The following is a 22,560-nucleotide window of genomic DNA, read 5'->3' as shown; positions in this document are numbered from 1 at the left end:
CAATTTCCTTTGTTGCTACCTCTTCATTAAGGTAATATGCACTAATTGTGGGTCTCTTCCAACAGTCCATTCTGGACCCTCTTTTTCTTCTCCTTCTCTACTGTTTTACTCATCAGACCCCATGTATTCAGTTGTTTAAACTGTATCCAGCTCTTCTTGACCTTATTTGGGATTTTCTTGGCAAAGATACTGAAAGGGGTTGCCATTTCCTTCTCCAGGTAATTTTATAGATGAGGAAACTGAGGCAAACAGGGTAAAGTGCCTTGCCCAGGATCACACAACTAGTAAGTGTCTGAGGTTAATTTGAATTCAGGAAGAGAGTCTTCCTGACTCCAGGTCTGGCCCTCTATTTATTGCATCATCCCATTTATACAATTATTAACTTTATGCTGATGATTCTCCAATCTATTTCTCCATCTTAACCTTGAGACTCACATCTCCAACTGCTTATTGGGTATCTTAAATTGGATATACTGTAGACATCTTTAAACTCAGCATGTCCAAAGCTGAATTAATTTTCTTTCTCCTCCAGCTTTCTGAACCTCCTAATTTTTCTATTTGTGTCAAGGGCACCACTATTCTCCCAGTTACCCAGGCTCACAACCTAAGTGTCATCTTTCATGCTTCATCATCTCCCAAACTCTATATCCAATCTATTGCCAAGACCAGTTCATTTTACCTTCATATCTCTTCGTGCCCTCTTGTTTCCTCTCTCACTGCCGTCTGCTTGGTGCAGACTGAGAATTGGAGGAAGCCAGCATAGAGATGAGGCAGGAGAATATTCCAGTCATGGGGAGAACCAGAGAAAATACCTGGAGTTGGGAGATAGAAAATCTTGTTCCCAGAGCATCAAGGACTCCAGTGTCACTGAATCATAGAATACATGGAGAAGAGGGTTAGGAATGGCTCAGGATACAAAAAATTTTCTAAATTTGATCCTACAGGTGACAGGGAGACACTGGAATTTATTAAATAGAGGGTGACATGGTCAGATCTGAACTTAATGACTAAACTTTGATGACCAAGTGGAAGGTAGATTAAAATTGGGAAAGACTTGAAGCAGGCAGACCCTCCAGAAATCAAATATAATCAAGGTATGAGGTAATAAGATCCTGCACCAGGTGGGAGACCATGTCAGAAAAGAGAAGGGGACATATTAGAGAGTTATTGCTAAGATGAAATCAGGTCCTGGCAAAAGATTGATTATAAACGGTGAGAAAATTCTGGAGTTTCTTTGCAAATTTAAAAATATATATATTTTTGCACCAATATTAATTAAAGAGATTGGTATATGGTTTTCTTTCTCTGTTTTGATTCTTCTATATGTCAGTATCAGGACTGAAGGAATTTGTTAAGATCCCTTCTTTTATTATTTTCACATTATATAATATTGAAATTAATTTTTCTTTGAATGTTTAATAGAAACCTTTGCTTCATTTGTTTTTCTTTTGAGAGTTAATTTATGGCTTGTTCAATCATTTTCTGAGATAATGTTGTTTAAATCCTAGATTCTGGTATTTTACATTTTTGTAAATATTCATATAACTCATTTAAAGTTGTCAGTTTTATTGGCATATGCTTGGACAAAATAGCTTCTGATAATAACCTTTATTTCTTCTTCATTTGTTTTAAATTCTCCTTTTTTTTCTATTTTTATACTGCTAAATTGGCTTTTCTCTTTCTTTTAAATCAAATAAGCTAATAGTTTATCTATTTTAATATTTTTATTTTGAAAAGATCTATTTTTAATTTAGCATGTTTTTCTTTTGTTTGTTATTCTTTCCTTGGTTTTTCAGGATTCCTATTATGATATTTAATTGGGTTTTTTGTTTGTTGCTTTTCTTTTTTAATAAGTTTTTATTAATATCTTCTATTTCTTATATCACTATAGTCTCCCATATATCTCTCTGCCTCCCTATCCCAGAAGACCATCCTATATTACAAATACTATTTATGCAGAGAAAAAAAATCAACACATTTGACCAATACATTGAAAAAAATTCAAAAACATATGCGCTATGTAACATCTATGAATCTTTCATTTTCACAAAAGGGATGATTTGGGGGTCTCTTCTCAATTCTCTTCATTTAAGTCCTGTTTCATTCTTATAATTTTGTTATATTTACTTTTGATTTGAGGGGACAACATTCTTTCCACTGACATTGTTGTAACCATTGTGTAAGTTGTTATCTTGACTCTGCTTACTTAACTCTGAATTAGTTATATAGATCTTTCCATGCTTCTCTGTATTCATCTCACACATTTTTTCACAGCACATTAAGATTCCATTACATTCTTTTGTTTCAGTTTGTTTAGCCATTCCCCAGTTGATAGACATCTACTTTGTTTGAAATTCTTAGCTATTACAAAGTTCTAAATATGTTGTCATATATGGAGACTGTATTCTTATAGATAGTTTCGTTGGAGTTTCTGGTTCAAAGGATAACAACATTTTAGTAATTTTCTTTGCATAATTCCAAAATGATTGCTCCATTTCACAACTCCACCATCAATGTATTAATGGACCTATCTTCCCACAATCATTCCAACATTAACTTGCCTTTTTTTCATTTTTATCAATTATTAGGGTCTAGAGTGAAACCCCAGGATTGTTTTGATTTTCATTTCTCTTAGAATTGGTAATTTGGAGCATTTTTTTCATGTGACTAAATTCCTTGTAGTTTTTTTTAAAGAATTGTTTGTTCATCATCCAACCTTTCTGGAGAGCAATTTGGAATTATGCCCAAAGGGCAATAAAAATGTGCATATTCTTTGATCCAACAATACCACTACTGGGTCTATATCCTGAAGAGATTATGAAAAAGGGTAAAAACATCACTTGTACAAAAATATTCATAACAGCCTTGTTTGTGGTGGCAAAGAATTGAAAATTAAGTGAATGTCCTTCATTTGGGGAGTAGCTTAACAAACTATGGTATATGTATGTCATGGAACACTATTGTTCTATTAGAAACCAGGAAGGATGGGAATTCAGGGAAGCCTGGAGGGATTTGCATGAACTGATGCTAAGTGAGATGAGCAGAACCAGAAAAACATTGTACACCCTAACAGCAACATGGGGGCAATGATCAATTTTGATGGACTTGCTCATTCCATCAGTGCAACAACCAGGGACAATTTTGGGCTGTCTGCAATGGAAAATACCTTCTGTATCCAGAGAAAGAACTGTGGAGTTTGAACAAAGACCAGAGTATTATCTTTAATTTTGGGGGGAAAACCCTTTTTCTTATTATGTAATTTTACTATTTCTTATACTTTATTTTTCTTCCTTAAGGATATGATTTCTCTCTCATCACTTTCAACTGAGATCAGTGTATACCATGGAAATGTAAAGACTAACAGACCACCTTCTGTAAGGGGTGGTGGGATGGGGGGAGGGAAGCAAGAATTGGAGAAAAAATGTAAAACTCAAAATAAATAAAAATCTTTCTTAGAAATTTTTTTAAAGAAAAGAACTGTTCATTCTTTTGCCTGTTTATCTATTGGATAATGGTTATTAGCTATCTGTTTATTAACTGTTTATATTTCTTAAATATAAAACTCTTACCAGAGAAATTTGATGCAAAGATTTTTCCCATTCAGCCATTTTCCTCTTTATCTGAGATTAATGTTATTTGTGCAGAAGCTTTTCAGTTTCAAGTAATCCAAGTTATGTGAATGTGAGGGCAATCTGGATGCAATGTCTACAGCCCTGTTATTTTCTAGAAGTTCTGTTCCATGACTTCTTCTTGAATCCTTGGTCTAGGAAGAACACGACCTTTCCCAATAGAGTATACTATTCTTCAATCAAGGGTATATGAGAGTTGCATTCCCTACTAGAATAAGACTAGTGCCTCTGGTGTGGGGGCTGCTGAGCTCTTTTCAGCTTCTTTCTTTGCTTTTCCCTTTAGGTGTCCACTTCATTCATCTAATTCTTATCTGTGGCTCCAAGAAATGGTAGCATGAGCAGTGACCTCACCCAGGTAAATCGTTTTAGTAGATGGGTTAAACTAGGTTGAACGTAATTGAGGGGCCTCAAACCCTTAGGTAAATTAGGGAGTATCTTCCTCTATTATGTGAAACTTCCCCTGGTGAAATGGATGGATAAGAATAATTTGTTCCAAAGGCCAGGAAGATGACTGAAGCAAGCAAGCATTCTAGAGTACTTAGAGCTTGGTCAGATATTAAGATACCAAGGTCATCCACTGCATCCTGAACCATCGCCAGTCCTCTTAACTTTTGTCTTGTCTCTGGATTTTGATGAATATAGAAGAGATAGTGAGGTCAGGGACTTCATACAATTCTGCCTCACTTAAATCCAAAATATGTGTGATTCAAAAGATATCACACTTACCATTATTGAAGACCTTGAACATTCTATGACAACAAACAAGTGACAAAGCAGCATATGTGGATACACTGGGAGACACAGTCACCATCTTACACACAAGTGAATCAAGTCATAGGACTGTTTTTTCACTGGACTAAATTAGTAGTGAGATTTGGCAGCTTCCTGAGTCTGAGAAGTCATTTTAAAAAACTATTTATTTATTTATTTATTTTTACAACCACATAGAGAGTTTTCAACATTCATTTTTTGTAAGATTTTGAGTTCCACATTTTTCTCCCTCCTTCCTGCCCCCCTTGACAGCAAGTAATATGATATAGGTTATACATGTATAATTATATTAAATATATTTCCATACTAGTCATGTTGCAAAAGAAGAATTAAAACAAAAGGGGAAAAAACATGAAAGGGGAAACATATAAAACAAAATTTTAAAATGTAAAATAGTATGCTTTGGTCTGCATTCAGACTCCATAGCTCTTTCTCTGAATGGGGATGGTATTTTCTATCTGAAGTCCTTTAGAACTGTCTTTGATCATTGTACTGCTGAGGAGAGTTGTCTATCATAGTTAATCATCACACAATGTTGTTGTTGAAGTGTACAATGTTCTCCTGGTTCTGTCACTTCACTCAGCATCAGATCATGTAAGGCTTTCCAGATTTTTCTAAAGTCTACTTATTTATGATTTCTTACACAATAGTATTCCATCACATTCATATACCACATGCCCTATTGATGGGAATGCCTTTAATTTCCAATTCTTTACCACTATAAAAAGAGATGCTACAAGTATTTTTGTATATGTAGATCTTTCCCTCCTTTTTATGATCTCTTGGAATATAGATCTTGTAGTGATATTGCTGGATTAAAGAGTATGCACAGTTTTATTGCCTTTGGACATAGTTCCTAATTGTTCTCCAGAATGGTTGGATCAGTACATAACTCCATCAACAATGCATTGGTGTCCCAGTTTTCCCACATTCCCTCCAATACTGATAATTTTCCTTATTTGTCATATTGACCAATCTGATAGTTGTGAGGTGGCATGTCAGAATTGTTTTAATTTTGAGCAACCATTTGTAAGGACCACACTACTCTCCTCCATCATGAAACAGGTACTCTAAAAATTGTCTGCTTCACTTGGTCTGGTCTGCTTATCTTGACAGGCTAGGATCCCACCCTTCAGCTGAAGCACAAAAAATATGTATAAAAACTTTTGCAAATGTGATTCCACTCACCACTGGTACATGAAATAAGTGTTGGCATACTTATAACAATATGAAATCCAGTAGACTTGAAAGATGAACACTATTGTTGTGAGAGAACTCAACAGACATCAAATCCAAATAGCAGCCCTGAGTGGAAACAATGCTGGCAAGTGAAGATCAGTTCACTGAAGTCAGAGCTGATATACATTTTTCTAGAGTGACCACAGTGAAGGAGGGTATTGTAAAATTGGCATAGATTTTGCAAACAAAATTAATCTAGTGAACATGTTTGCATGGGTACCAAAAGAAGTTAACGAAAGACTAACTTGTAGGAAAGTGCCATGCCACCATCATTAAGGCATATGCTCCTACAATGATGGACTCTGATGAGGACAAAGAAAAAAATATATGAAGACCTGGAGACCCTTATCATCAATGTGTTATAATTCTGGGTGACTAATTCAAGAGTTGACACAGACTACCAGATATGGCAGGGATTCCTTGGGAGAAATGGAGTTGGAACTGATAACAACAATGGTCTCTTCCTACTAAAGACTTGTGCATCTCATGACCTCATCACCAATGCTGTCTTCCATTTATCTAAAGTCAATAAATAAAACTTCATGGATGCAGCAAACATTGGCACTTAATAGACTATATCATTGTAAGGAGAAGAGACAGACAGACTGTAAGAGTGATGAAGGACATGTGTGATTCAAGGTTGGACTGATCATAGAGTCATCCTCTCCAAGCTAAATATTCACATTCAAAAAAGTGGTGTCCCCAAGACAGAAGACACTGTCAACAGGAGGGAAAACTGAACCAACACATGATTGGCAACAGTGGAACAGAAAAGAAGTAGACAACTTGCAGAGATTTGGTGTAATGCACTAGAATGTTCACAACCATCAAGATTGGTTTGACAAAAATGATGAGGAAATTCAGAAGCTGTTAAAAAAAAAATAAGAACTCCACAGTATTTACCAGCAAGATAGAATAGTTCATCCATCACTAAGAAGGCAGTGTTTAATTCTATCAAAATTAAAGTATAAGTTAAGTTTAGTGATTTGCAGATGAAAGAAAATGAAATAAAGTTTTATGAGGGGTGAAACCAAGATGGCAAAGTAAAGGCAAGAACTACCACAAGTTCTCCCCCAGACTCCTTCAAATTTTAATAATGACTATAACCAAATTCTAGAGTGACAGAACCACAATAGACTGAGTGAAACAATTCCAAGACAACTTGGAAGATCCATGAGAAGGGTCTGTTACAACAGGGTTAGAAAGGATCCAAGCCCACCAGCGTGAACCAGCTCTAGCTATCCAGGAACAGACTGTGGGGCACCTGGGCTCCTGGGGGTGTCTGGGACTATGTCAGCAGTGGCTGTTTCCAGACCTCTCAGCCCAGGTATTACCAAGGACAACTTGGAAGATCAGTAGGAAAACTCTGTCACACAAGAGTGAAGTAGTCCAACACAGACTTCAGTGCAGACTAGGACCAGAAACAAGCCTGGGGAGCCACCCAGCAGGTGACTCAGCCCACAGGTGATAAAGAGGCTGGGGGAGATTGCAAAGGTCTCTTTTTATCCCTGAGTCAGGACTCTGATGGTTTGCCCATATTCAAATTCAGGTCGCAGTCTGGGGCCCCAGTCCCAGAAGGAAAGCTGACCAAAAAGTTAATGAGAAGAATGCTTTAAAAAAGCAGAAGTGGTCAGGTGGAAAAGGAAATACAAAAGTTTTCTGAAGAAAATAATTCCTTAAAATGTAGAATGGAGCTAAGGTAAGCTGATGACTTTATGAGAAGTCAAAAAAATAAAACAAAATGAAAGAAAGAAAAACTAGTAGAAAATGTGAAATATCTCATTGGAAAAACAATTGACATGGAAAACAGATCCAGGAGAAGTAATATAAAAATTATTGGACTACCTAAAAATCATAACCAAAAAAAAAGTGTCTAGACTTCAGTTTTCAAGAAATTCTCCAGAAAATTGTCATTGACATCCTAAAATCAGAGGGTAAAATAGAAATTGAAAGAATTCAACAATCACCTCCTGAAAGAGATCCCAAAATGAAAATTGTCAGGAATTCTATAGTCAAATTTCAGAACTCCCAAGGAGAAAATATTACAAGCAACTAGAAAGAAACAATTCATATATCAAGAAACTATAGTCAAGATAACACAAGATTTAGCAGTATCTACATTAAGGGCTCATATGGCTTAGAATAAGATATTCTTGAAGGCAAAAGAACTAGGATTACAACCAAAAATCAACTACCCAGCAAAACTGAACACACTCTTTCTAGGAAAAAGATGGACATTCAACGAAATAGGAATCTTTCAAACTTTCCTGTTGAAACAGCCAGAGCTGAACAGAAAGTGGAATCTTTAAGTACAGGACTCAAGTGAAGCAAAGAGAGGGTAGATGTGAAGGGCAAATCATAAGGGACTTGATGATATTGAACTGCTTATATTCCTGCAAAGATGATACTGATAACTCATTTGAATTTCCTCATTTATTAGGGCACTTGGGAGCATATATAGACAAGGCACAGGAGGGAGTTGAATCTGAAGGTATACAATATTAAAGAGATGCAGTTAATGAAGATGAAAGGAATGTACTGGGAGAAAGAAAAAGGAGAGGTAGAATGGGCTAAGTTATTTCTCATAAAGGAGACAAGAAAAACCTGTTGCAATTGAGTGGAAGAGGGGGAAGTTTGGGGGGGAGTGGGTGAGCCTTAATCTCATCAAGAGAGGAAAAGGATGGGAGGAAGGGGGCAAGAGGAGAAGGGGGTGCAAATGATAGAAGATAGGCAAGATCATGTAAGAGGGTAGTCAGATACAACACACTTTTGGGGAGTCACAGGGTGAAAAGACAGAAAGAATAAAATAAACAAAGGTAGGGAGGGATAGAATTGAGGGAAATACAGCTAACAATAACAACTGTGAGGGAAAAAAATGTTGAAGCAATATATCTGATGGACATATGATAAAGAATGCTATCCATTCCAAAGACAGAGCTGATGGTATCTGAATATACACTGAAGCAAACTTTTTTTTTTCCTTCACATTATGTTTCTTAAGGTTCTCTTTCTTTGCAGGGGGAGTTATGTTTACTTTTACAGCATGACTATTGTAATAATGTTTTTTCTTGGCTATACATTTTTAACTTACACCAAGTAACTTACTTCCTCAATGCAGGAAGTAGGTTGGGAGAAAGGGAGAAAATTTGTAACTATAGTTTTGGAAGTAATTTTGAAACTTTCTTTTGCATGTAACTGGGGGGAAATTTTTTAAATAAAATAAATAAAATTTTTAAATGAAGTTTTATGCTGATACAATTCAACGTACTTTTATGATGCCCTTAAAACAATCCCTCTATAACCAAGCCCCCAACTAAAGAAGAGGTTTTGAATGCCATTTGATTCCTATTGTGTGGTAAGTTTGGTGATAATTCTATTTCTTTTTTTTTTTTTTTTTTAGGTTTTTGCAAGGCAAATGGGGTTAAGTGGCTTGCCCAAGGCCACACAGCTAGGTAATTATTAAGTGTCTGAGGTCGAATTTGAACCCAGGTCCTCCTGACTCCAAGGCCGGTGCTTTATCCACTATGCCACCTAGCTGCCCTGATAATTCTATTTCAATTGAGATTTATGAGGCAAGAGGGTCCATTGCTCATACAAAAGCTAATGGAAATTTTCCCAGTTATATTGCAAAAAAGAAGCTATCTCTCAGAAATTTAAGAATGTTTCCATTATCTCTCTCTAAAGGTAAAGGAAGTAAATTGTTTTGTGATAATTCCAGAGGTGTTTCTCTCTCAATAACTGCTAGCAAGATTCTTTCCAAAGTCCTCTTTAACAGACTGATCCTTCACCTAGAAGATAATCATCCACCTGAGAGTCAGTGTGACTCTCAGTGAATAGTTGAAATGGTATTTGCTTCCTAATGACTCCAGGAGAAATGCCAAGAGCAGAACAGAGGTCTGTTCTCAATATTCAACAATCTGACCAAGGCATTTGATATTATCAGTCATGAGGAATTGTAGAAAATTATGAAATGATTTGGTTGCTCAGGGAAATTCATCAGTATTGTATGTAAGTTCCATACTGGCATGCTTACATGATTCTGGATAATGGACAATAATCTCAAGCTTTCCAGTCAGCAATGGAGAGAAGAGGTCTGTGTGCTTGCTCTCATTTTTTTAAACATGATGTTTTCAGCAATGTTGTCAGATGCCTTCAAAGAAGACAAAACAGCATCAAGCATCAAGGTCAGCCACTGAACTAGCAGTAAATTATTTAACTCAAAAAGGTTACAAGCCAAGTCTAAAGTGAAAGGAGAGTTGGTGCATGAATTTTTGGTTCCCAGATGATTGGGCACTTAATGCACAATCTCTGAAACCAAGATGACACAAAGTATAAATCAATATTCTTCTGTTTTGGTCTAATAATTAACACCAAGGAAACATAGCTAGGCAGCACTATAGTTTATAATCATTCATTGTTTCAGTGATTTGTTCTTTGACCTGAATAATTTAGGATCTTACTATTAATTCTCTTTTTGAGTCTGTTTGCAGTTATTTGTGGTCCTGAAGCAAATGAATATCTTCGTTTTATGCACTATAAAGTATGCATCAAGTATTTTTGCCTTTTTTGTATTTGTTTGCAATACCTCTGTGCCATAATAGTCAATTTTTGTAAAATTCCATATGATGTTAAAGAATCTGTTGTGTATAATTTCTTTTGCTGTCCCTTTTAGAAGATGCCATAAGTTCTTTTTGTTTATCTTATTTGTATAAAGTAAACTTATCCAAAACTGAGAGGATATCCCCTGTCACTATATTGTCTTGAGGTCAAATCATGTTTCCCTTATGATTTTGGATGCTAGTGTATATGAAATGGATAAGATGGGTTTGTTGTCTATGGTTCCTTTTAGCACATATAGTTTCTTTGTCCTCTTTTTTAAAAAATGATTTTGCTTTGTCAGATACTCTAATTGTAACTACTGTTGGAGTTTTTTTTTTAATTCACTAGGTACATATTTAAAATTTTTCCATCCCCTTACTTTTATTTTATGTATGTTTTTGTCTTTTTTTTAAAGTGTTTCTTATAAGCAATGGATTTTCTGATTTTGTTTTCTTATCTAAGTTGCCACTCTTTTTCATTTCATTAGATTATTTATTTCATTCATATTTAAAGTTATGATAGGTTGATATTTTCCTCCATTTCTAATATATTAGGCTTTTGTTTCAAGTTGTGATTTTCCCCCTTTCCTGCTGTAAGAAAGTAACTCATTTACTTTATCAATATTTTTCAAAGCAGTTCTTTTCCCACTGGATCTCTTTCTCTCATCCCTGATGTTATTTTGTTTGCTTTTGGACTTTTCCTTTTTTATTCCTTTTTCTCTCTTCTCCTTTTATTATGATTTCATCCACATACTTTTTTTCTATCAGTGAAGTAGATTCTCTCTTCCTCTCCTCCTTTTCAATTAATCCTACTCACTAGATTTTAAAATTTCTTTTCTTTGCACATTTTTACCAAAAAAAATTCTCTCATTCTCTTCATTATTCATCCTCTCTTTCTGCCCACTCTAGACCCTCATTCTTTGATTTTTGACTCATATAAATAGCTAGTCTCTTTTTTTTATTCCTCATGCAATCAAAACACCTAGTTCTGGGCTCTCCAGTCTAGACTGTTTCTGCTGTTGCTTTGTAGAATTTGCCCTCTGAATTCTAATTTTCCATTGTGCCCCATTTACTAAACAATGCCAGGTATTTCAGGTATCAGAGATGACACTGTTCCAAGGCAAAGCCCCTTCCCTATCATATTTCTGATTACACAGACCACCACTAATCTATATCTTCCTCTGGTTACCTTTCTTCCCTTTTGCCACAAAATTCCATGCCTTGGTCTGTGCTTTCTCACACTCCCAGGTATCAATTGCCCCTAGGATTTCCAACTCCCCTCTCCCTTTAAGGTAGGAAAAGTAGACTTTCCAAGAACCAAATCCCCCAGTCCATTCTTAGTACAAGGTCCCCATCTGCCTTCTTCTCACTTCACTCATAGAAACATTCATCAATGGAACCCCTTTCAACCACCAAAACAAGACCTTCTTCTTTCCCTACCTTTCCATTCTTCCCACCTCCTCCATCTCACCCTCTCCCCTGGAGGCTTTTCTCTTTCAGAAATGGGGTCACCTTCCCCTTGTAGTTAGCTCTCAATTTAATCCACATACATCATTCACTCCTTTTTTTTATCCTCCTCCTCCTGTACCCCACTTTCTAGAACCCTTCCATGATATAATATTTTCCCAGGAAAAAAAAAAAGCATTATTTCATCTGTAGGCAGAGGTTGCCAAACGCTGTTCATAATGTCACAAGTCAGCTCTTCACTGTTACCTTCACCAGATTTCTGCCACTGCCTCTGTCTCCTTGTAATATTTAGAAAGATGTTTCTTATTGATCTCTCTGCTGTCACTCTGTTGCTTTTTTTGTCCTTGGCTGCTGCATTCATTCTCTTCTGCATTTGTGATGATTGGGATTTCAAAAAGCATATGATCCCTTCAGCTCTAATTTTCTTCCTAAAAATGTTTTAAAAACCTCCTTATTGTAGAACATCCATCTTTTTCTTCATGTATCATTAAGCTCAAATTTTCATCCTGAGTTCCATTGCTCTTCAGAGCACATTATTTCTTTCTTTTTTGGTAGGAGCAGAATAGTCTTGTATTGCTTGAATGACCTTTCCTTTATATTTGAAGGTCTTTCACTTGTTAGTTTGCAGAAGTTGTTGTTTCTGAACTTAATTGTGACATTTAACCGCTGTTTCTTGGACCTTACAGTCTTTGGTTTCTTTCTTCTGGTGATCTGAGAACTTTTTTCCATTGGCATTTTATTTTCTATGTTCAGAACTTCTGGACAGTTTTTTTCTATTATTTTCTGCATTATGGCATCAAGTTTTTTGTCCTGTCGTGTTCTTCTGGGAGACTTCTCATTTTTAGGTTGTCTCAATTAATCCTGTGTTCAAGCTCAGTATGTTTTGCTAACATAAGGAACATTTTAAAATATTAATTTTTTTTGCTTCTCTTTTTCTAGATTGTCCTTCACTTCTTTATATTTGCATTCCCAATTTAATGTTCTCTCATTTGTTTCTGTTATGAGACTTGCCTTCACAAATTCCAGTTTTTCTATTTTGCCCATTACTTTTGCTATGTAGGATGTAAATTCTAATCTCATAATTCTCATTTCTCTTTCAAACCACTCAGAATCAGCATGCTGTAGTTTCATGTTCTCCTCAAATTCTACCGGGTTCTCTCTCCTCATCAAGAGTTGAATTATTTTCCTTTGTTTTGCAGTATTTATTCACAGATGCCAAATCTAATTTCCTAGTTCTGGAGGCTATTGTCATTATTTTCCCATTAACTTATCAACTTATGTTCAAGGTCTTTGAGTTTTCTACCTGAGATCTTTGGTAATTTCAGTCTTTTTCCCACTTTGATTTCTCCCTATTCATTTTCTGGTTCTGTCTCTCCATGGTGCTTTTCCTGGGAGTTAGATATCGAGGCATTTCAACCTCCCCCTATGCTGGGCAATTCATAGTTTCTGTCTCAATTGACTTTTGGATGGCTAAAACTAACCTCAGCAAGGATTCTATGTTCTTTCCCTTGGACTTTATGGAATACTGTACAACCTTCCCACATACCTAGTGTCTTGTCTTAATCTCTGTAAGTTCTGTGACCCAGCATCTACAGAAGCTGATTATCTGCACCGCACCCCCCCCCCCCAGCAGCAGCAGCAGTTCAGAACTCTGCATCTCTGACTCTACAGGATTGCAGCCCCTAGAAAGTTTTTGCTTTTTGAAGGCTATGACTATGCTAGCAGTTTAATAGTGCAAATTTATGAAACCAGGTTCTCCACAGTATTAGAAAGGAGGGGAAAACTGGGTGACAGTGGGGATGTTTATTGAAAGCTTGTATTAGATCCCTGGGTCTGTCAATAAAGCCCCACTGTGACAGTATAGGAAGTAGGGGAAGGTTCCCTAAGTGAATTCAGTTCCTGAGCATCAGTTCCTGAGCGTTTTTTAATCTCATTAGGGATTTGAAATGTTAGAGATCATAGAGGTAACTGAAGTTGCTTTATCTTTGGCACATAATTTCTATTTTGAATTGATTTGAGAAGTCAGAGGGATCAGAGGACAAGTCTAGATCTCTACATGATTGCTTACATGACCTGGATGTACCTCTAGCACTTTTTGCTCTAAGTTATATTGCTAACATCTCAGATCAGGTGCAGCACAAGATCTCAGACTGAACTCTGAGATTAAATGAGGCTATCCAAGGTCTCAATTAGTTAGCTAATAGGGATTCATGTTTGAATAGGAGGAAACCATGATTAACATCCCATTGAGAAATATCTGGGCAAGGGTAAAGTCAATACTTGAACAGAAAATATTGAGAAGATTGAGAAAATCTACTGATAATTTTTGTATCACACCCTGATAATGAATCCAAGACAAGGCTAATACTTCATTTTCACCTTCTATTGTTAAGGGTCAATCTGAATTCTATAATCAGAGGGCAGTTATACATTAACACTAGCCAGAAACACCAAGATCAACCTAGGAGCCAATCAGAATGAGCAAAGACTTAACTCCAAGTAACGTAAACTTTTCCCTGGTTTGGGGATATGTTTGAAGAAAGAGCCACTATAGCAAACAAGAACTCCCAAAGTCATAAGACAGGAACACCTAGGAATACATTAAGTTGGGAGAGGCCACCAGATTTGATCAGAACCTGCCCTAGTATTGTAGCCTCAAAAGAAATCAGTACTGAAAGGACCTTAGAGGGCATCCGTTCTTAGCCTTATTAGATCTTAAATTATATTAGAAAGCATCAGTCATCAAAACTGTCTGATACTGGCTAAGAAATAGAGTAGTAGATCTGTGGAATAGACTAGGTGCAAAAGACACAGCAATAAATGATTATAGTAATCTGCTGTTTGACAAATCCAAAGAGTCTAACTTCTGGGACAGAACTCACTCTTCATTAAAAATTGCTGGGGAAACCTGGAAGATAGTATGTCAGAAATTTGGGTGAAAGATTTAGACATAAAAGACAATATTATAAGCAAAGTAGGAGAACAAGGAAGAGTTTACCTGTCAAATCTATGGAAAGGGAAGCAGGTTATGACCAAGGAAGAGATAGAGAACATCATAAAAAACAAACCAGATAATTTTGATTACATTAAATTAAAAAGCTTTCACAAACAAAACCACTCTAACCAAGATCAATAGAAATGTAGTAAATTGAGACAATTTTTACTAGTGTTTTTGATAGATATTTAGAGAACTGAGTCAAATTTATAAAGAAAAAAAATCAGGAGGCAGTGGAGCCAAGATGACAGTGTAAAGGGAGGAATTCTCGGAAACTTGTTCCCCCCAAAACTCCAAAAGCCATTAGAATATGACGCTAGCCAAAATCTAGAGGGGCAGAACCCACAGAAAGACTGAGTGATACAATTTCCCAGTGCAAGACAGCTTAGAAGATCTCTTGGACAGGTCTGTTCCACTGGGACTGGAGGTTGGAAAAAGCTGCAACATAGCCACAGCCACAGTGCAACACAGCCAGGCTGGGCACCTGGGTCCAAGGCAAAGGGGCCGGTTTAATAACTGGGAAGGGGTGATGAGAGAACTCTTCTACACCAGAATGAGTGCAGAGCTCTGGCCTCAGGGTAGCCCTGCAGTGAGAACCTGCAGCAGGAGTCAGCAGAGCCACTCAGCAAGTTCAGAGCTCTCAGCCCATAGACAGTAAGGGGGTCAGAGGAGACTGTGGAGATCTCTCTGCTCTCCCTGGGGCACACACTCAGATCCAGGTTGCAGTCTAGGCTTCCATACCACCATAGATGAGCAGGGACCATCCTCATAGCTCCAGGGCAGAGGGGAGGGCCTGAACATAGTCAAGAAAGCAGTCAGAGCCTCAGACTTTGGAGGAATTAAGATCCCTGTGGACTGTACCAAAACCCCCCCCAAAGCCTTAGAAATGCAGTAAATCAGTCATAGGCTGAATAAATGAACAAACAACAGAAAAAGAAGAATCTGACCATAGAAAATTACTGTGATCCCATGGAAGATCAAAATACATACTCAGATGATGGCAAAATTGAAACTTCTCTATTCACAACCTTCAAGAGAAATAGAAAATGGGTTCAGGCTATGGACGAGCTCAAAAAAGATTTTTGAAAAGCAATTAGGGGAGATAGAGGAAAAATTGGAAGGAGAAATGAGAGTGATACAAATAAATCATGAAAACCAAGTCAGCAGCTTGGTGAAATACAAAAAATAATGAAGAAAATAATATGTTAAAAACCCTTTTAGGCCAAATGGAAAAAAGCAAAATGGCAAATGAGGAGAAGAATGCCTTAAAAAGCAGAATTGGCCAGCTCTCTGAAGAAAATAACTCTTCAAATGCAGAATGGAACTAAAGAAAGCTGATATGAGTACCCAGGATGAAATAAAACTGTACCAAAAAAAAAAAACCACACAAAAATTCAAAGAAAATGTGAAATGTCTCATTGTAAAAACAACTGACCCTGAAAACAGATCCAAGAGAGATAAATTAAAAATTATTGGACTACGTGAAAGTCATGACCAGGAAAAGAGCTTAGACTTCTTTTTTTAAGAAATAATACAGCAGGGTGGCTAGGTGGCACAGTGGATAAAGCACCGATCCTGGAGTCAGGAGTACCTGGGTTCAAATCTAGTCTCAGACACTTAATAATTACCTAGCTGTGTGGCCTTGGGCAAGCCACTTAACCACATTTGCCTTGCAAAAACCTAAAAAGAAAAAAAGAAATAACATAGCAAAATTGCCCTGAGATCCTAGAAGCAGAGAGTGAAATAGAAATTGAGGGAATTCATTGACCACCTCTTGAAAGAGATCCCAAAAGAAAACCTTCCAGGAATATCCTAGTCAAACTCTAGAACTCCCAAGTCAAAGAGAAAATACTAGAAGTGTCCAGAAACAAGCAATTCAGCTACTGTGGCTCTATAGTCAGGATTACACAGGATTTGGCAGTATCTACATTGAGGGCTCATAAGGCTTGGAATATGATATTCTGGAAGGCAAAAGATCTTGGTTTACAACCAAGAACCAACTACCCAGCAAAACTGATTCCTCTTTCAGGGGAAAAGATGGACTTTCAACAAAACAGGGGACTTTCAAACTTTCCTACTGAAACAGCCAGAGCTGAACAGAAAGTTTGATCTCCAAGTACAGGACTCTGGTGAACCATAGAGGGAGTGGACAAGAAGGACTAACTATAAGGAACTTAATGATGCTGAACTGTTTGTATTCCTGCATAGGATGAAGATACTGATAACTCATATGAGCTTTCTCATTCATAAGAGCAGTTAGAAGGAGCTTATATAGACAAGGCACAGGAGAGAGTTGAATATAATGATATAATATGGTATAAAGATGGCGCCAATGGGTGAAAAAGGAAAGTGCTGGGAGGAAGAGAAAGGAGAGGAAGAAGGGGCTAAGATATTTCACATAAAAGTAAAGAAAAAAGTTTTGCAATGGAGTGGAATGGGGGAAGGCGAGAGGGGATGAGTGAGCCTTCATTCTCATCAGAAATGACTCAGAGAAGAAATAACATACACACTTAATAAGGATATAGATATCTATCTTACCCTAGAGAAAAATGAGATGAAAGAAATGGGATAAGGGGGAATAGGGGGAGGGAAAGGGGGAATAGGTGATAGAAGAGAGGGAAGATTATGGGAGAGGGTACTCAGATACAAGACACTTCTGAGCAGGGACAGTGAAAAGAGAGAGAAAATAGAAAAAATGAGAATGGGAAGGAATAGGGTGGAGGGAAATACAGTTAGTAATAGCAACTGTGGGGAAAATATTGAAGCAACTTCTTTGGTGGGCTTATGATAAAGAAGGTAACTCATGCCAGCAGAGCCAGTAGAATCTGAACACAGACTGAAATACATTTTTTTCTCTCTCTCACTATTCTTGAGGTTTCTCATCAGGGGGTGGGGTAATGATTTCTCACATCAAGATTATTGTAATAATATAAAAGAAATTAAAAATTTTTAAAAATAGGAAAGCAAGTCGTTCCCCAGTTGACAAATGGTCAAAGGATATGCAAAAGCAATTTGCAGATGACGAAATCAAAGCTATCTAGAATCATGTGAAAATCTCTAAATCATCACTGAAATGCAAATTAAAGCATCTCTGAGGTACCTCCTCATATCTCTCAGATTGGCCAATATGACCAGAAAGGACAAAGATCAATGTTGGAAAGGATGTGGGAAAACTGGGACACTAATATATTGTTGGTGGAGCTGTGAACTGATCCAGCCTTTCTGGAGAGCAATTTGGAATTATGCCCAAAGGGCAATAAAAATGTGCATACTCTTTGATCCAGCAATACTCTCCTGGGTCTATACCCTGAAGAGATCATGAAAAAGGGTAAAAACATAACTTGTACAAAAATATTCATAGTAGTTCTGTTTGCAGTGGCAAAGAATTGAAAATCGAGGGAATGTCCATCAATTGGGGAATGCTAAACAAATTATGGTATATGTATGTATCTATTCAAAATCAGGTGGGATGGAGTTTCAGGAAAGCCTGGAAAGACTTGTATGAACTGATGCCAAGTGAAATGAGCAAAACCAGAACAACACTGTACACCCTAACAGCAACGTGGGGGTGATGATCAACCTTAATGGACTTGCTCATCCCATCAGTGCAATAATCAGGGACAGTTTTGGGAGATATGTGATAGAGAATACCATCTGTATACAGAGAAGGAACTGTGGAGTTTAAACAAAGACCAAAGATTATTACTTCAATTTTTTAAAAAGTTGTCATATGCTACATAATTTTACTATCAGTAATATTTTATTTCTTCCTCAAGGATGTGCTTTTTCTCCCAACACATTGAATTTTGATCAATGCACATCATGGAAACAATGTAAAGATTGTCTGATTGCCTTCTGTAGGGAGGAGGGGGGAGGGAAGGGAGAGTGGAGGAAAACTGTAAAATTCAAAAGACCTTGCAAAAAATGCCAGGTAGAAACTACTATTGTATATAATTGGGAAAAAATAAAATATTTATATAATAAAAAAAGAGGGCATCCATCACCACCCATACTCCATAGTATCCTCTAGAAGTGGTGACCCAGTCTCCAATTGAAAACCTCCAGTGATGGGGGAAGGGAGGCTAACTCCTCTTCTGAGGTAGTCCATTCCACTATGGGAAATTAAAAAAAAATTAGGAAGTTTAACATTGCATATGGAAAAACTACATTTAGAGAAGTTCAAATCATGTTCTGCTACTTATGAGTGGTATGACCTTGGGGAAACTAATTACTCTCTCTAGATTTGAGTTTCTCACCAATAAAAAGAGGAGACTGGATTTTATTAAGCAAATAAGTATTCATTAAGAATTATTGTGGGGATAGCTAGGTGGTGCAGTGGATAGAGCACTGGCCCTGGAGTCAGGAGGACCTGAGTTCAAATCCTGCCTCAGACACTTAATGCTTACTTGGTTGTGTAACCTTGGGTAAGTCACCTAATCCCATTGCCTTACAAAAAGCATGTATTGTGTTTCAGACACTGGGAATACCAATACTAAAGTAAAGTTGTCCCCATTCTCCAAGAGTTCCTAATCTGCAGGGAATGTGGAAGAAGAGGAGGATGAACATGAATATTATGAATTTGTTGGAAATATCTTCTCTCCAAATAAAGAAACCTCTTAAGGTCAAAGTAACAGAGCTATAGGAATCAATAGAAACTTTCATATTTTATATTATTCCCTTCCTTACTAGCAATAGGATGAGTCAGACTGATTCCTGAAACTTCCTTCACTAACTACAGAGAAATTTATAATATTACAGGAAAATCCCAACTGATCTTTATCAACTCTGATGATGCAGGATCTCTCACACATCTCTCCCTTCCTTCCCCACTGGTTCCTTTTTCTGCCTCGGAATCTGAGTAAATCATATGGGTACTCTTAAAGAGCCTAAGAAGTGATCAAAATCCAGTATGTATCCTAAGATGCTGTTAAGAACTGGAACCGTCTTCCTGAGTACTAATAAATATTTTTCTTTCTTTTTTTTCAGGTTTGAAAATTTCATTTGTATATTTTAAAAATTCTGGGAGCAAGTAGGTGGTACAGTAGACAGAGAACTCCCCCCCCCCCCCAAGTCAGGAGAACTTAAGTTCAAATCCAGCCTGACACTGGCTAGCTGTGTGACCCTGAGCAAGTCACTTAACCCTAATTGCCTCCCCCCCAAAATATAGTGCATTCCAATAATTAAAATCACTTGAAGAAAAAAGTCATTTTGATTACTTGTATTTTACAGCTTTCTGGGAGGGGCAATTAGGTGATGCAAACTGGAGTTAGGGGGAACTGAGTACAAATTCAGCACGAGATCTAATGATGTTTGCCCTTCATTCTCAAAGAGGATCATGACATCAGAGAGGTGATGCCATCACAAGCACATGAATTGGATTTGAGTGTGGGGGCTGTGCTAAGTCACCAGCCTTATTTTCTCCCCTGGAGTCATCTAAGTTCAATGGGTGGACAGGAATTAGGACAACTGGATGCAAGGCAAGGATTAAGTGAGTTGCCCAAGGTCACACAATTAGTGTGTCTGAGTCTGAATTCGAACTCCTGTTCTCCTGACGTTATCAGTGCTTTATCTACTGTGTCACCTAGCACCAGAACTTATTGCATGATACTAGGCAAGTCACTTAACCCTATTTGCCTCGGTTTCCACACCTGTAAAATAGACCAGAGAAGGAAACAGCAAACCTCTCCAGTCTCTTTGCCAAGAAAACCCCAAATGAGTCCCCAAAGAATTGGACTCAACTGAATGACTAAACAACAGCTTGCCAGGACCTTAGTGCAGCTTTGCAGTTTACTGTTAACCAGATTTACTGTATTCCCCCTTGGATTCTTCTTTTCATCAACATGCAAACACTTTTTTTTAATGTCATCAAGACCCAAACAAGTCCAAGCAGATGGACACAGGCAACCTGTTCGGCCTTCATTCAATTCCATGTCAGTAGTTCTTTATTCGTTTGATGCTGAAAGGGACAAGCCAAGGACTTAAAGTTATCCAACTTCTTTGTATCTCACAAAGTTAAACAGCTAACAGAAGGGCAATAAAGACATGTACAATTAAGGAATGTGTGGTACATCTTGGCAGGGCAGGTTTTAGTATGATTCACTCATTTCTCCCGTTCATTTGTTTCTTTTGAAGGAAATGGGTTTTTCTCTTATGGTTTTTTTCCCATCAGTTTAGATTTATCGAATTTCTGAATGTCAGCTCTATTTGGTTTGTCAGGTATTTTTGCAGATTTAGCACTGATTGGCAGGGTGAACCTATATGCCAAGTATTCAAGGGGGCAGCTCTGAACTAATAAATCTTTTTCTTTCTCTCTCTCTTTTTATAAGCTATTCGAGTTATTTAATCACTCCCACCACTCCCCAGTCAGCAGATTCAGATGATGGGTAAGATTCTTCTTGGGCTCTCCAGGAACCCAGCCTAAAGCAACTCCCTTGACAGGAAAGAACATGTACATACAAAGGTTATGCAAAATCTATGGAATTATGCTCCCCCCCTCCAACTTGTACTCCCAGGTTGATTCCCCAGGGACTGACTAGCTCAGCCCCCACCAGTGCCTTTAATAGACAGTCAGTAAACACACCTAGCTCAAAGCAAAAGTATTGACTGAGATGGTATCTTAAAAACAATAGCAACAAAACATTTCCTCTACTTCCCTGAGATGCACTATCCCACAACTGCACCCAGCAAAGCTTCAGGACCAGTGAATGTTTAATTTCTGCAACACTTTCCATATTGACTGACCTCTGCAATTCTTGCTCTCTTGTTATGATGTGCATATGGATAAGATTTTATTTCTTATATTTTATAAGTGTAAGGACTATCCTTCCTCACTGATTGCCATAGAATAATAATAACTTACCTTTATATAGTACTTTAAGATTTGTAAAGGAGTTTACATAGGTTAATTCATTAGATCTGTACAACAGCTCTGTGAGAAAAGTGTTATTAGTATTAATAACCTCATTTTGAAGATGAGGAAACTGAGGCACAAAGAGACTTGTCTAGGGTCACCCAGCCATATAAATATCTGAGGCAGGATTTGAAATTGGGTCTTCTTAATTCCAAGTCAACTACATATATATATATATATATATATATATATATATATATATATATACACACACAAATGTATGCACATATATATGTACAAATATATGCATGTCTGTGCATTTATCTTATTTTGCGTGCGTGTGTGTGTGTGTGTGTGTGTGCATAAAAGATGGTGGGTGCCAGTTATTCCACACTCTAATTCTGCAAAATATATATGCATGTGTATGTATAAAAACATATATATCAGTTTGTATGTGATGCATATGTATGTATAAATACATGTGTGTGTATAAAAGATGGTGGGGTTCCAGGTCTTGTCATCATCCAACCCTGCAGAACCTATGTTTGTATATGGATATACCTGTACTTCTATTCATGCCTGTATGCCTTGTTAGGTTTCCTGTGTGATAACAAGACTTAGAACCCTACTGTTTTTCTAAGAATTAAAGATGACCATCACATTGGGGACAATGGAAAGGAGCATGATGGGGGTTCAAATTGACACTCATAACCAATCAAGAATGCCAAAGAAGAATAATAAAAGCAAAGACATCACCAAAGAAATGCAGAATAGAAAAGGAAGATGACCTTCTGATGTAGGGAAAGTAAAGGATGACAGGAGGATGGCGAGAGTGTCCCATTGGTGCTCTCGTGATGGAAAGAGAAAGCCAGACCAGCCTACTGTACTTTAGATCAAACCCCTATAGGAAGCTTTTTAGAACACTGATGCAAGTTCCATAGGATGAAAAATCATAGATGGGTGACAGTCTGTGTGATTGAAGTGAACCCCTATATCAGTCAGATCCCAGAG

Source organism: Macrotis lagotis, chromosome X (assembly GCF_037893015.1).
Source record: "Macrotis lagotis isolate mMagLag1 chromosome X, bilby.v1.9.chrom.fasta, whole genome shotgun sequence".
NCBI classification, from domain to species: domain Eukaryota; kingdom Metazoa; phylum Chordata; class Mammalia; order Peramelemorphia; family Peramelidae; genus Macrotis; species Macrotis lagotis.
The sequence above is the reverse complement of the archived record's forward strand: the minus strand, read 5'-3'. Positions refer to the sequence as shown.